Consider the following 14,263-nt stretch of genomic DNA (forward strand, 5'->3'; position numbering starts at 1 on the left):
ACACATACAGCTGATCCCCTCTGTTTACTAATCGTTCTCACCTATTTACGCCGAAGAAGAAAAACCACGAAAAAAGCAATATGAACATGCCTTTAGTCAGATCAGTAGATTTTACACTCATTGTGCATTGTGTTAATTGGGCAATTAGCCCATGAGTTTGTTCAAGGATTAGTAATCTACTTATTGATACAACGTTGGTAAACTCTCTAATAAGACATTGAGAATAGGTAGGAAATAGGAAAAAGAGTGAGAGGAAACATATTTTAAAACTTTATTTGAAATGTAGAGAAAATAATATCAGAAACCCGGAAAATCATAAGAAAATCGATTATTCCTATAACAATTCTACAGTATTCTATTAGCCATTATTTACTCTATAACAATTCTACAGCATTCTATTAGCCATTATTTACTCTATAACAATTCTACAGTATTCTATTAGCCATTATTTACTCTATAACAATTCTACAGTATTCTACTAGCCATTATTTACTCTATAACAATTCTACAGTATTCTACTAGCCATTATTTACTGTATAACAATTCTACAGTATTCTATTAGCCATTATTTACTCTATAACAATTCTACAGTATTCTATTAGCCATTATTTACTCTATAACAATTCTACAACATTCTATTAGCCATTATTTACTCTATAACAATTCTACAGCATTCTATTAGCCATTATTTACTCTATAACAATTCTACAGTATTCTATTAGCCATTATTTACTCTATAACAATTCTACAGTATTCTACTAGCCATTATTTACTCTATAACAATTCTACAGCATTCTATTAGCCATTATTTACTCTATAACAATTCTACAGTATTCTACTAGCCATTATTTACTCTATAACAATTCTACAGTATTCTACTAGCCATTATTTACTCTATAACAATTCTACAACATTCTATTAGCCATTATTTACTCTATAACAATTCTACAGCATTCTATTAGCCATTATTTACTCTATAACAATTCTACAGTATTCTACTAGCCATTATTTACTCTATAACAATTCTACAACATTCTATTAGCCATTTTTTACTCTATAACAATTCTACAGTATTCTATTAGCCATTGTTTACTCTATAACAATTCTACAGTATTCTATTAGCCATTATTTACTCTATAACAATTCTACAGTATTCTACTAGCCATTATTTACTCTATAACAATTCTACAGTATTCTATTAGCCATTATTTACTCTATAACAATTCTACAGCATTCTATTAGCCATTATTTACTCTATAACAATTCTACAGCATTCTATTAGCCATTATTTACTCTATAACAATTCTACAGCATTCTATTAGCCATTATTTACTCTATAACAATTCTACAGCATTCTATTAGCCATTATTTACTCTATAACAATTCTACAGTATTCTACTAGCCATTATTTACTCTATAACAATTCTACAGTATTCTACTAGCCATTATTTACTCTATAACAATTCTACAGCATTCTATTAGCCATTATTTACTCTATAACAATTCTACAGTATTCTATTAGCCATTATTTACTCTATAACAATTCTACAGTATTCTATTAGCCATTATTTACTTTATAACAATTCTACAGTATTCTATTAGCCATTATTTACTCTATAACAATTCTACAGTATTCTACTAGCCATTATTTACTCTATAACAATTCTACAGTATTCTACTAGCCATTATTTACTCTATAACAATTCTACAGTAGTCTACTAGCCATTATTTACTCTATAACAATTCTACAGTATTCTACTAGCCATTATTTACTCTATAACAATTCTACAGCATTCTACTAGCCATTATTTACTCTATAACAATTCTACAACATTCAATTAGCCATTATTTACTCTATAACAATTCTACAACATTCTATTAGCCATTATTTACTCTATAACAATTCTACAGTATTCTACTAGCCATTATTTACTCTATAACAATTCTACAGTATTCTATTAGCCATTATTTACTCTATAACAATTCTACAGTATTCTATTAGCCATTATTTACTCTATAACAATTCTACAGTATTCTATTAGCCATTATTTACTCTATAACAATTCTACAGTATTCTATTAGCCATTATTTACTCTATAACAATTCTACAGTATTCTACTAGCCATTATTTACTCTATAACAATTCTACAACATTCTATTAGCCATTATTTACTCTATAACAATTCTACAGTATTCTATTAGCCATTATTTACTCTATAACAATTCTACAACATTCTATTAGCCATTATTTACTCTATAACAATTCTACAACATTCTATTAGCCATTATTTACTCTATAACAATTCTACAACATTCTATTAGCCATTATTTACTCTATAACAATTCTACAGTATTCTATTAGCCATTATTTACTCTATAACAATTCTACAACATTCTATTAGCCATTATTTACTCTATAACAATTCTACAGTATTCTATTAGCCATTATTTACTTTATAACAATTCTACAGTATTCTATTAGCCATTATTTACTCTATAACAATTCTACAGTATTCTACTAGCCATTATTTACTCTATAACAATTCTACAGTATTCTATTAGCCATTATTTACTCTATAACAATTCTACAGTATTCAATTAGCCATTATTTACTCTATAACAATTCTACAGTATTCTATTAGCCATTATTTACTCTATAACAATTCTACAACATTCTATTAGCCATTATTTATTCTATAACAATTCTACAGTATTCTACTAGCCATTATTTACTCTATAACAATTCTACAGTATTCAATTAGCCATTATTTACTCTATAACAATTCTACAGTATTCTATTAGCCATTATTTACTCTATAACAATTCTACAGCATTCTATTAGCCATTATTTACTCTATAACAATTCTACAGTATTCTACTAGCCATTATTTACTTTATAACAATTCTACAGTATTCTACTAGCCATTATTTACTCTATAACAATTCTACAGTATTCTATTAGCCATTATTTACTCTATAACAATTCTACAACATTCTATTAGCCATTATTTATTCTATAACAATTCTACAACATTCTAGTACCCATTATTTACTCTATAACAATTCTTCAGTATTGTATTAGCCATTATTTACTCTATAACAATTCTACAGTATTCTATTAGCCATTATTTACTCTATAACAATTCTACAGCATTCTATTAGCCATTATTTACTCTATAACAATTCTACAGTATTCTACTAGCCATTATTTACTTTATAACAATTCTACAGTATTCTACTAGCCATTATTTACTCTATAACAATTCTACAGTATTCTATTAGCCATTATTTACTCTATAACAATTCTACAGTATTCTATTAGCCATTATTTACTCTATAACAATTCTACAACATTCTAGTACCCATTATTTACTCTATAACAATTCTTCAGTATTGTATTAGCCATTATTTACTCTATAACAATTCTACAACATTCTATTAGCCATTATTTACTCTATAACAATTCTACAGTATTCAATTAGCCATTATTTACTCTATAACAATTCTACAACATTCTATTAGCCATTATTTACTCTATAACAATTCTACAGTATTCAATTAGCCATTATTTACTCTATAACAATTCTACAGTATTCTATTAGCCATTATTTACTCTATAAAAAATCTACAGTATTCAATTACCCATTATTTGCTCTATAACAATTCTACACTATTCTACTAGCCATTATTTACTTTATAACAATTCTACAGTATTCTATTAGCCATTATTTACTTTATAACAATTCTACAGTATTCTATTAGCCATTATTTACTCTATAACAATTCTACAGTATTCTACTAGCCATTATTTACTCTATAACAATTCTACAACATTCTATTAGCCATTATTTACTCTATAACAATTCTACAACATTCTATTAGCCATTATTTACTCTATAACAATTCTACAGCATTCTATTAGCCATTATTTACTCTATAACAATTCTACAGTATTCTATTAGCCATTATTTACTCTATAACAATTCTACAGTATTCTATTAGCCATTATTTACTCTATAACAATTCTACAGTATTCTATTAGCCATTATTTACTCTATAACAATTCTACAGTATTCTATTAGCCATTATTTACTCTATAACAATTCTACAACATTCTAGTACCCATTATTTACTCTATAACAATTCTACAGTATTGTATTAGCCATTATTTACTCTATAACAATTCTACAACATTCTATTAGCCATTATTTACTCTATAACAATTCTACAGTATTCTACTAGCCATTATTTACTCTATAACAATTCTACAGTATTCTATTAGCCATTATTTACTCTATAACAATTCTACAGTATTCAATTAGCCATTATTTACTCTATAACAATTCTACAGCATTCTATTAGCCATTATTTACTCTATAACAATTCTACAGTATTCTATTAGCCATTATTTACTCTATAACAATTCTACAGTATTCTATTAGCCATTATTTACTCTATAACAATTCTACAGTATTCAATTAGCCATTATTTACTCTATAACAATTCTACAGTATTCAATTAGCCATTATTTACTCTATAACAATTCTACAACATTCTATTAGCCATTATTTATTCTATAACAATTCTACAGTATTCTACTAGCCATTATTTACTCTATAACAATTCTACAGTATTCAATTAGCCATTATTTACTCTATAACAATTCTACAGTATTCTATTAGCCATTATTTACTCTATAACAATTCTACAGCATTCTATTAGCCATTATTTACTCTATAACAATTCTACAGTATTCTACTAGCCATTATTTACTTTATAACAATTCTACAGTATTCTACTAGCCATTATTTACTCTATAACAATTCTACAGTATTCTATTAGCCATTATTTACTCTATAACAATTCTACAACATTCTATTAGCCATTATTTATTCTATAACAATTCTACAACATTCTAGTACCCATTATTTACTCTATAACAATTCTTCAGTATTGTATTAGCCATTATTTACTCTATAACAATTCTACAGTATTCTATTAGCCATTATTTACTCTATAACAATTCTACAGCATTCTATTAGCCATTATTTACTCTATAACAATTCTACAGTATTCTACTAGCCATTATTTACTTTATAACAATTCTACAGTATTCTACTAGCCATTATTTACTCTATAACAATTCTACAGTATTCTATTAGCCATTATTTACTCTATAACAATTCTACAGTATTCTATTAGCCATTATTTACTCTATAACAATTCTACAACATTCTATTAGCCATTATTTACTCTATAACAATTCTACAGTATTCTACTAGCCATTATTTACTCTATAACAATTCTACAGTATTCTATTAGCCATTATTTACTCTATAACAATTCTACAGTATTCAATTAGCCATTATTTACTCTATAACAATTCTACAGCATTCTATTAGCCATTATTTACTCTATAACAATTCTACAGTATTCTATTAGCCATTATTTACTCTATAACAATTCTACAGTATTCTATTAGCCATTATTTACTCTATAACAATTCTACAGTATTCAATTAGCCATTATTTACTCTATAACAATTCTACAGTATTCAATTAGCCATTATTTACTCTATAACAATTCTACAACATTCTATTAGCCATTATTTACTCTATAACAATTCTACAACATTCTATTAGCCATTATTTACTCTATAACAATTCTACAGTATTCTACTAGCCATTATTTACTCTATAACAATTCTACAACATTCTATTAGCCATTATTTACTTTATAACAATTCTACAGTATTCTACTAGCCATTATTTACTTTATAACAATTCTACAGTATTCTATTAGCCATTGTTTACTCTATAACAATTCTACAGTATTCTATTAGCCATTATTTACTCTATAACAATTCTACAGTATTCTATTAGCCATTATTTACTCTATAACAATTCTACAGTATTCTATTAGCCATTATTTACTCTATAACAATTCTACAGTATTCTATTAGCCATTATTTACTCTATAACAATTCTACAGTATTCTATTAGCCATTATTTACTCTATAACAATTCTACAGTATTCTATTAGCCATTATTTACTCTATAACAATTCTACAACATTCTATTAGCCATTATTTACTCTATAACAATTCTACAGTATTCTACTAGCCATTATTTACTCTATAACAATTCTACAGTATTCTATTAGCCATTATTTACTCTATAACAATTCTACAGCATTCTACTAGCCATTATTTACTCTATAACAATTCTACAGTATTCTATTAGCCATTATTTACTCTATAACAATTCTACAACATTCTACTAGCCATTATTTACTCTATAACAATTCTACAACATTCTATTAGCCATTATTTACTCTATAACAATTCTACAACATTCTATTAGCCATTATTTACTCTATAACAATTCTACAGTATTCTACTAGCCATTATTTACTCTATAACAATTCTACAGTATTCTATTAGCCATTATTTACTCTATAACAATTCTACAGTATTCTATCAGCCATTATTTACTCTATAACAATTCTACAGCATTCTATTAGCCATTATTTACTCTATAACAATTCTACAACATTCTAGTACCCATTATTTACTCTATAACAATTCTACAGTATTGTATTAGCCATTATTTACTCTATAACAATTCTACAGTATTCTATTAGCCATTATTTACTCTATAACAATTCTACAGTATTCTACTAGCCATTATTTACTCTATAACAATTCTACAGTATTCTATTAGCCATTATTTACTCTATAACAATTCTACAGCATTCTATTAGCCATTATTTACTCTATAACAATTCTACAACATTCTATTAGCCATTATTTACTCTATAACAATTCTACAGTATTCTATTAGCCATTATTTACTCTATAACAATTCTACAGTATTCTATTAGCCATTATTTACTTTATAACAATTCTACAACATTCTATTAGCCATTATTTACTCTATAACAATTCTACAGTATTCTATTAGCCATTATTTACTCTATAACAATTCTACAACATTCTATTAGCCATTATTTACTCTATAACAATTCTACAGTATTCTACTAGCCATTATTTACTCTATAACAATTCTACAACATTCTATTAGCCATTATTTACTTTATAACAATTCTACAGTATTCTACTAGCCATTATTTACTTTATAACAATTCTACAGTATTCTACTAGCCATTATTTACTCTATAACAATTCTACAGTATTCTATTAGCCATTATTTACTCTATAACAATTCTACAGTATTCTATTAGCCATTATTTACTCTATAACAATTCTACAGTATTCTATTAGCCATTATTTACTCTATAACAATTCTACAGTATTCTATTAGCCATTATTTACTCTATAACAATTCTACAACATTCTATTAGCCATTATTTACTCTATAACAATTCTACAGTATTCTACTAGCCATTATTTACTCTATAACAATTCTACAGTATTCTATTAGCCATTATTTACTCTATAACAATTCTACAGCATTCTACTAGCCATTATTTACTCTATAACAATTCTACAGTATTCTATTAGCCATTATTTACTCTATAACAATTCTACAGCATTCTATTAGCCATTATTTACTCTATAACAATTCTACAACATTCTACTAGCCATTATTTACTCTATAACAATTCTACAACATTCTATTAGCCATTATTTACTCTATAACAATTCTACAGTATTCTATTAGCCATTATTTACTCTATAACAATTCTACAGCATTCTATTAGCCATTATTTACTCTATAACAATTCTACAACATTCTACTAGCCATTATTTACTCTATAACAATTCTACAACATTCTATTAGCCATTATTTACTTTATAACAATTCTACAGTATTCTACTAGCCATTATTTACTCTATAACAATTCTACAGTATTCTATTAGCCATTATTTACTCTATAACAATTCTACAGTATTCTATTAGCCATTATTTACTCTATAACAATTCTACAGCATTCTATTAGCCATTATTTACTCTATAACAATTCTACAACATTCTATTAGCCATTATTTACTCTATAACAATTCTACAACATTCTAGTACCCATTATTTACTCTATAACAATTCTACAGTATTGTATTAGCCATTATTTACTCTATAACAATTCTACAGTATTCTATTAGCCATTATTTACTCTATAACAATTCTACAGTATTCTACTAGCCATTATTTACTCTATAACAATTCTACAGTATTCTATTAGCCATTATTTACTCTATAACAATTCTACAGCATTCTATTAGCCATTATTTACTCTATAACAATTCTACAACATTCTATTAGCCATTATTTACTCTATAACAATTCTTCAGTATTCTATTAGCCATTATTTACTTTATAACAATTCTACAGTATTCTACTAGCCATTATTTACTCTATAACAATTCTACAGTATTCTACTAGCCATTATTTACTCTATAACAATTCTACAGTATTCTATTAGCCATTATTTACTCTATAACAATTCTACAGCATTCTATTAGCCATTATTTACTCTATAACAATTCTACAGTATTCTATTAGCCATTATTTACTCTATAACAATTCTACAGTATTCTATTAGCCATTATTTACTTTATAACAATTCTACAGTATTCTATTAGCCATTATTTACTCTATAACAATTCTACAGTATTCTATTAGCCATTATTTACTCTATAACAATTCTACAGCATTCTATTAGCCATTATTTACTCTATAACAATTCTACAGCATTCTATTAGCCATTATTTACTCTATAACAATTCTACAGCATTCTATTAGCCATTATTTACTCTATAACAATTCTACAGTATTCTATTAGCCATTATTTACTCTATAACAATTCTACAACATTCTATTAGCCATTATTTACTCTATAACAATTCTACAGTATTCTATTAGCCATTATTTACTCTATAACAATTCTACAGTATTCTACTAGCCATTATTTACTCTATAACAATTCTACAGTATTCTATTAGCCATTATATACTTTATAACAATTCTACAGTATTCTACTAGCCATTATTTACTCTATAACAATTCTACAGTATTCTATTAGCCATTATATACTTTATAACAATTCTACAGTATTCTATTAGCCATTATTTACTCTATAACAATTCTACAGTATTCTACTAGCCATTATTTACTCTATAACAATTCTACAGTATTCTATTAGCCATTATATACTTTATAACAATTCTACAGTATTCTACTAGCCATTATTTACTCTATAACAATTCTACAGTATTCTATTAGCCATTATTTACTTTATAACAATTCTACAGTATTCTACTAGCCATTATTTACTCTATAACAATTCTACAACATTCTATTAGCCATTATTTACTCTATAACAATTCTACAACATTCTATTAGCCATTATTTACTCTATAACAATTCTACAGTATTCTATTAGCCATTATTTACTCTATAACAATTCTACAACATTCTATTAGCCATTATTTACTCTATAACAATTCTACAGTATTCTACTAGCCATTATTTACTCTATAACAATTCTACAGTATTCTATTAGCCATTATTTACTCTATAACAATTCTACAGTATTCTACTAGCCATTATTTACTCTATAACAATTCTTCAGTATTGTATTAGCCATTATTTACTTTATAACAATTCTACAGTATTCTACTAGCCATTATTTACTCTATAACAATTCTACAGTATTCTATTAGCCATTATTTACTCTATAACAATTCTACAGTATTCTATTAGCCATTATTTACTCTATAACAATTCTACAACATTCTATTAGCCATTATTTACTCTATAACAATTCTACAGCATTCTATTAGCCATTATTTACTCTATAACAATTCTACAGTATTCTATTAGCCATTATTTACTCTATAACAATTCTACAGTATTCTATTAGCCATTATTTACTCTATAACAATTCTACAGTATTCTATTAGCCATTATTTACTCTATAACAATTCTACAGTATTCTATTAGCCATTATTTACTCTATAACAATTCTACAGTATTCTACTAGCCATTATTTACTCTATAACAATTCTACAGTATTCTACTAGCCATTATTTACTCTATAACAATTCTACAACATTCTACTAGCCATTATTTACTCTATAACAATTCTACAGTATTCTACTAGCCATTATTTACTCTATAACAATTCTACAGTATTCTATTAGCCATTATTTACTCTATAACAATTCTACAGTATTCTACTAGCCATTATTTACTCTATAACAATTCTACAGTATTCTATTAGCCATTATTTACTCTATAACAATTTTACAGTATTCTATTAGCCATTATTTACTCTATAACAATTCTACAACATTCTATTAGCCATTATTTACTCTATAACAATTCTACAGTATTCTACTAGCCATTATTTACTCTATAACAATTCTAAAGCATTCTATTAGCCATTATTTACACTATAAACTTGAATAGATAAATGCTATGCTGAATTCAAGTAATGACTTTCATTCAGTCTGAAAGACTGGCCTACTTTTAACATTACTAACAACCAAATTCAAAATCATTGCTATCATGTACTGTATACAGGAATGTCAAATTTGTCATCTCTGAACATCCATGATTATGTAATCCATAGGGCAGGGTAACAAAGAAAAATGACAAAGGGAATGCGATACAGAAATAATATAATCATTTATTTTCATGACAAAATCACTTTTTTCCAAGAATACAACATAAAAGATATGCATGGAAAATATGTATATGCGATATGATAAGTAAATTGCCATTTAATGTTATAGTCGAATTTAAGTATCATGGTAGTGTAAAGACATCAGACATGAAAAGTTTATTAGCTCCGCTGTCAGCGAAAGCTGAAAGCGTAGCTTTAGGTATAGGTGGGTATTGAGGTATAGAGAGTAGAGTGAATCATAGGTGTCCGTCAAACTTTTATATCTTCACTATCTACTCCGAAAGTGACAGTCGGAATTCTTCGATATTTGGTGTGCATGTTCCCTGGGGGGAGGCTATTCAGATTTGTTCATGCCAAGTTGATCTGTGCCATTTTCAATTTTTTATGATTTTTTTTCCAAAAATGACATTTTCATCAACTCCTCATAAACTTTAAATCAGATTGCTTTGATATGTGGTGTGTTGATGCACAGAGGGTACCTTACTTAGATTTGTTAATTTCAAGTCAGCACGTCTTCTCTTCTATTTTTTATGATTTTTTTTTTGAAATTTGAAAAAAAAAAAAAATATGTTAATGAGTATAATGACCGACGCCATATTGGAAATCACTCCGCGAGACTTTAGGTAAAGTGCAACTTTTCAAAAGACACTATTGACGTCAAACAAGCAATGTAATATGTGCTATAGTCTTAATTCTACGCATTGTGCGCTCAAATGACAAATATTTGTTCGAAAAAGGGTTGTAAACTTCAAATCCAATTCTCCATCCACCCCTCCTACAGAATGGTTCATTCCAGTATATGCACCTCCCTCATGATCAAGTTTGAATGCCTGTGAACTGAAGTGTATGGGACGATTTTTGACAGAGTCAGTCGTCAATAAAAACGATAATACTCTTTCTAAAATTACCACATTTTGAAAGGGAAAGTACTTTGTGGTTCATTTATGGAGTTTTGTTTTTGTACGATCAATATTGGTGGCAAAATTACAGCGTCAAAATTGCCAATGTGGTAGTTCCGTACGGCGACAATCTCAAGTACCCGGATGTACGAGGGACTAACCCGGAAGCAAGTCGTTGCCAGCCGTACGTTACAGTGTTAGCATCGTCCGAGAAATCGCTGCATTCAGAATGTCATTATTCACAGAATTGTTTCTTTCGAGTGAAAACCCGTCTTGAATTGTATAACTCTAACAAATGAAGACATGTCAAGTTATATTTTGAAAGTTGTATCGCTAGTTTGAGACGATTTGCTCACGTACTATCGAGGCTTGGACCTTACTCCAGTTCAGCGGGAAGTTTAGCCAGTCCGATAATTCTTTCTGGTTTAGTTTACAACACTTTTGATCACACAGATTTTGTTTTTGTGATGAAAAGAAATTTAAAAAAAGATCACTTCAACCATTTCGTTGTGTTTTCTTTATGAAAGGTAATCGAACATGAACGAGTGTTACCACTGTAACCAGGAGGGTCTATGCTGTAACGTATAGCAAGGGTTCGACATACACGTACGCGAGTCGAGTAACTTTCTGTGATAGGTATATTAGTAGGGAGCTCAGAATTCAAACCACCGGCTATATGATGAATTCACGGTCATAGTAAAATTCATTTGATTTTTAATTTGCTATTTTGACCAACTCCGGTTGTCTATTCGCGATAAAATTACGATTAGTTTGGAAACGGGGTAGATTTTCTATGATTCCGTGTCATAAAAGCATGTGTTGTGTAGTTTTCGAAAAGCACACCCGGTGGGAAAGTCGCCCAACAGGCGATCTCGCGCCATTGCTGTACTACGTGGCACTTTATTCTGGCGGGGTGTCTCTTGAAAACGGGAATAGCGAAGGATGAACCAATCAAGTGAGACCTTTTAAATGTAGCTAATATTATAGCCAATAAAATTAGTTGTACGATGATTTGTGTATAATAAGGGTAAGGCTGGCCTCTACTGTACTGGCCACGTTCAACGGAAGTAAGTGAAGCTCAATCATAACAATGGTGGCTGTCAAAATCGAAGACGCGATTTGACCGTGTTGTTATTTCAGTGAGTTTATTCAGCAAGAAAACAACGTGTTCTATGTTTTTGTACTTCCTACATGATGTGATGATCGTTTTTTTACCGGTACAACTTACAGCCTACAATGAAACTGCTAACTTAGTTAGTAACACTGACACGGTACGATTCCGTGTTCCGTGTTCCGTGTTCATGTTTTGGGGCACATTTCTAAATACGCGAAACCAGTTATTGAATGTGTAGTGGATATTGATATTCAGTTTGAAAAATTAAAATCCTGAACTTTATTTTGCGAACGGTTTTGTCATTTCTTAGTAATTATAGGGCCGACTGTATCACGTTTAACGTTTATGTCAACCCGGAAGTACATAGACACGAAAATAGACGAAGTGACTTGTACATGTAATTAGTAACAAAATTTTGCTGTAACTGCTGGTAACCTTCAAATTTATTTATTTTTATGTTGTAAATACATTCTAATATGCACTAAGGACAACACTATAAAGACTTGCTCCATGGGAAGGTAATTTTTTGTCTTTTAAAAATGCAATAGTTAGATCAATGTGTACCAGAAATGTTATGAGCTAGAAATAAGACCACATAACATCTTATTACTCCCCCCCCCCAATTAAGACAAACTACTCACAGAAAGCAACAAAAAAGAGAAGAAGCTCCAAAACATAAAAAAGAGAATAAAATTACAGTAATGAGTTGATGATGCACAAACAACTACAAAGAAATAGACAGTTCAATTACAACAATTTGAAATAAATATGGGGTTTGGAAAAGTGAATTAGTTGAGCAAAAACTAAGAGAGATGAAGAGCCTAAGTGAACAAGCGAAAGCACTTAAAGATAGGACCACCAGATTTTTTGCAGGACTACTACGTTATCAATTTTACTAGTCCTGTGGGATAGTGACTGTTTTACTCCAGTGTCGAACCCTGTCAATGGCTGAGAATGACTCTCTTTCGGGTACTTGGGGATTGTCGCCGTATGGAAACTAAGATGGCGATTAATACATTTCTTCCCTATATATACATCTACTACAACTAGTACAAGTTGAATGTTGTTGACTTGGTAAATTTGTTAGAAAATTGAAATTCAAATTGCCTCAAAATTATTTTAGATCCCTAGTTTATTTCATTCATCATTAAAATTTTCCAGGGTTAAAGCTGTAAGACACTGGAATTATTTATAGCCAACCTCAAAATCCTCTTTTTTTTCTTTTTTTTGTGTGCATTTCCCAGTCATTTTTTTCTGAGATTTTGTGCAATTTTTCATAACTGTAGATTTTTGTTATAAAATGGTGACTATGGTATAAAAGTACAATACATTACCAACTTCTGTGTAAAATGTGTTTTATAGTGAGACATCATATGAAACCACTAACCACTTTATTGCATCGCTAAAACAAAACTGCATAGTAAAGAGCTGAAGAACTGAACCACTTCTACATGTCACCAAAATAAGAAATAAAATTTAAAAAAAAAAAACAGCGGAGCTATTCTGACCGATAGGTCGCTTGTTTTAAATACTCGTAAACTAAATTTGTATAATATCTCTTTCAGCATAATCTAAATTTTTACATCTTGTCACTATAAACTAA

This window comes from Glandiceps talaboti, chromosome 10 (genome assembly GCF_964340395.1).
Source record: "Glandiceps talaboti chromosome 10, keGlaTala1.1, whole genome shotgun sequence".
Classification (NCBI taxonomy): domain Eukaryota; kingdom Metazoa; phylum Hemichordata; class Enteropneusta; family Spengelidae; genus Glandiceps; species Glandiceps talaboti.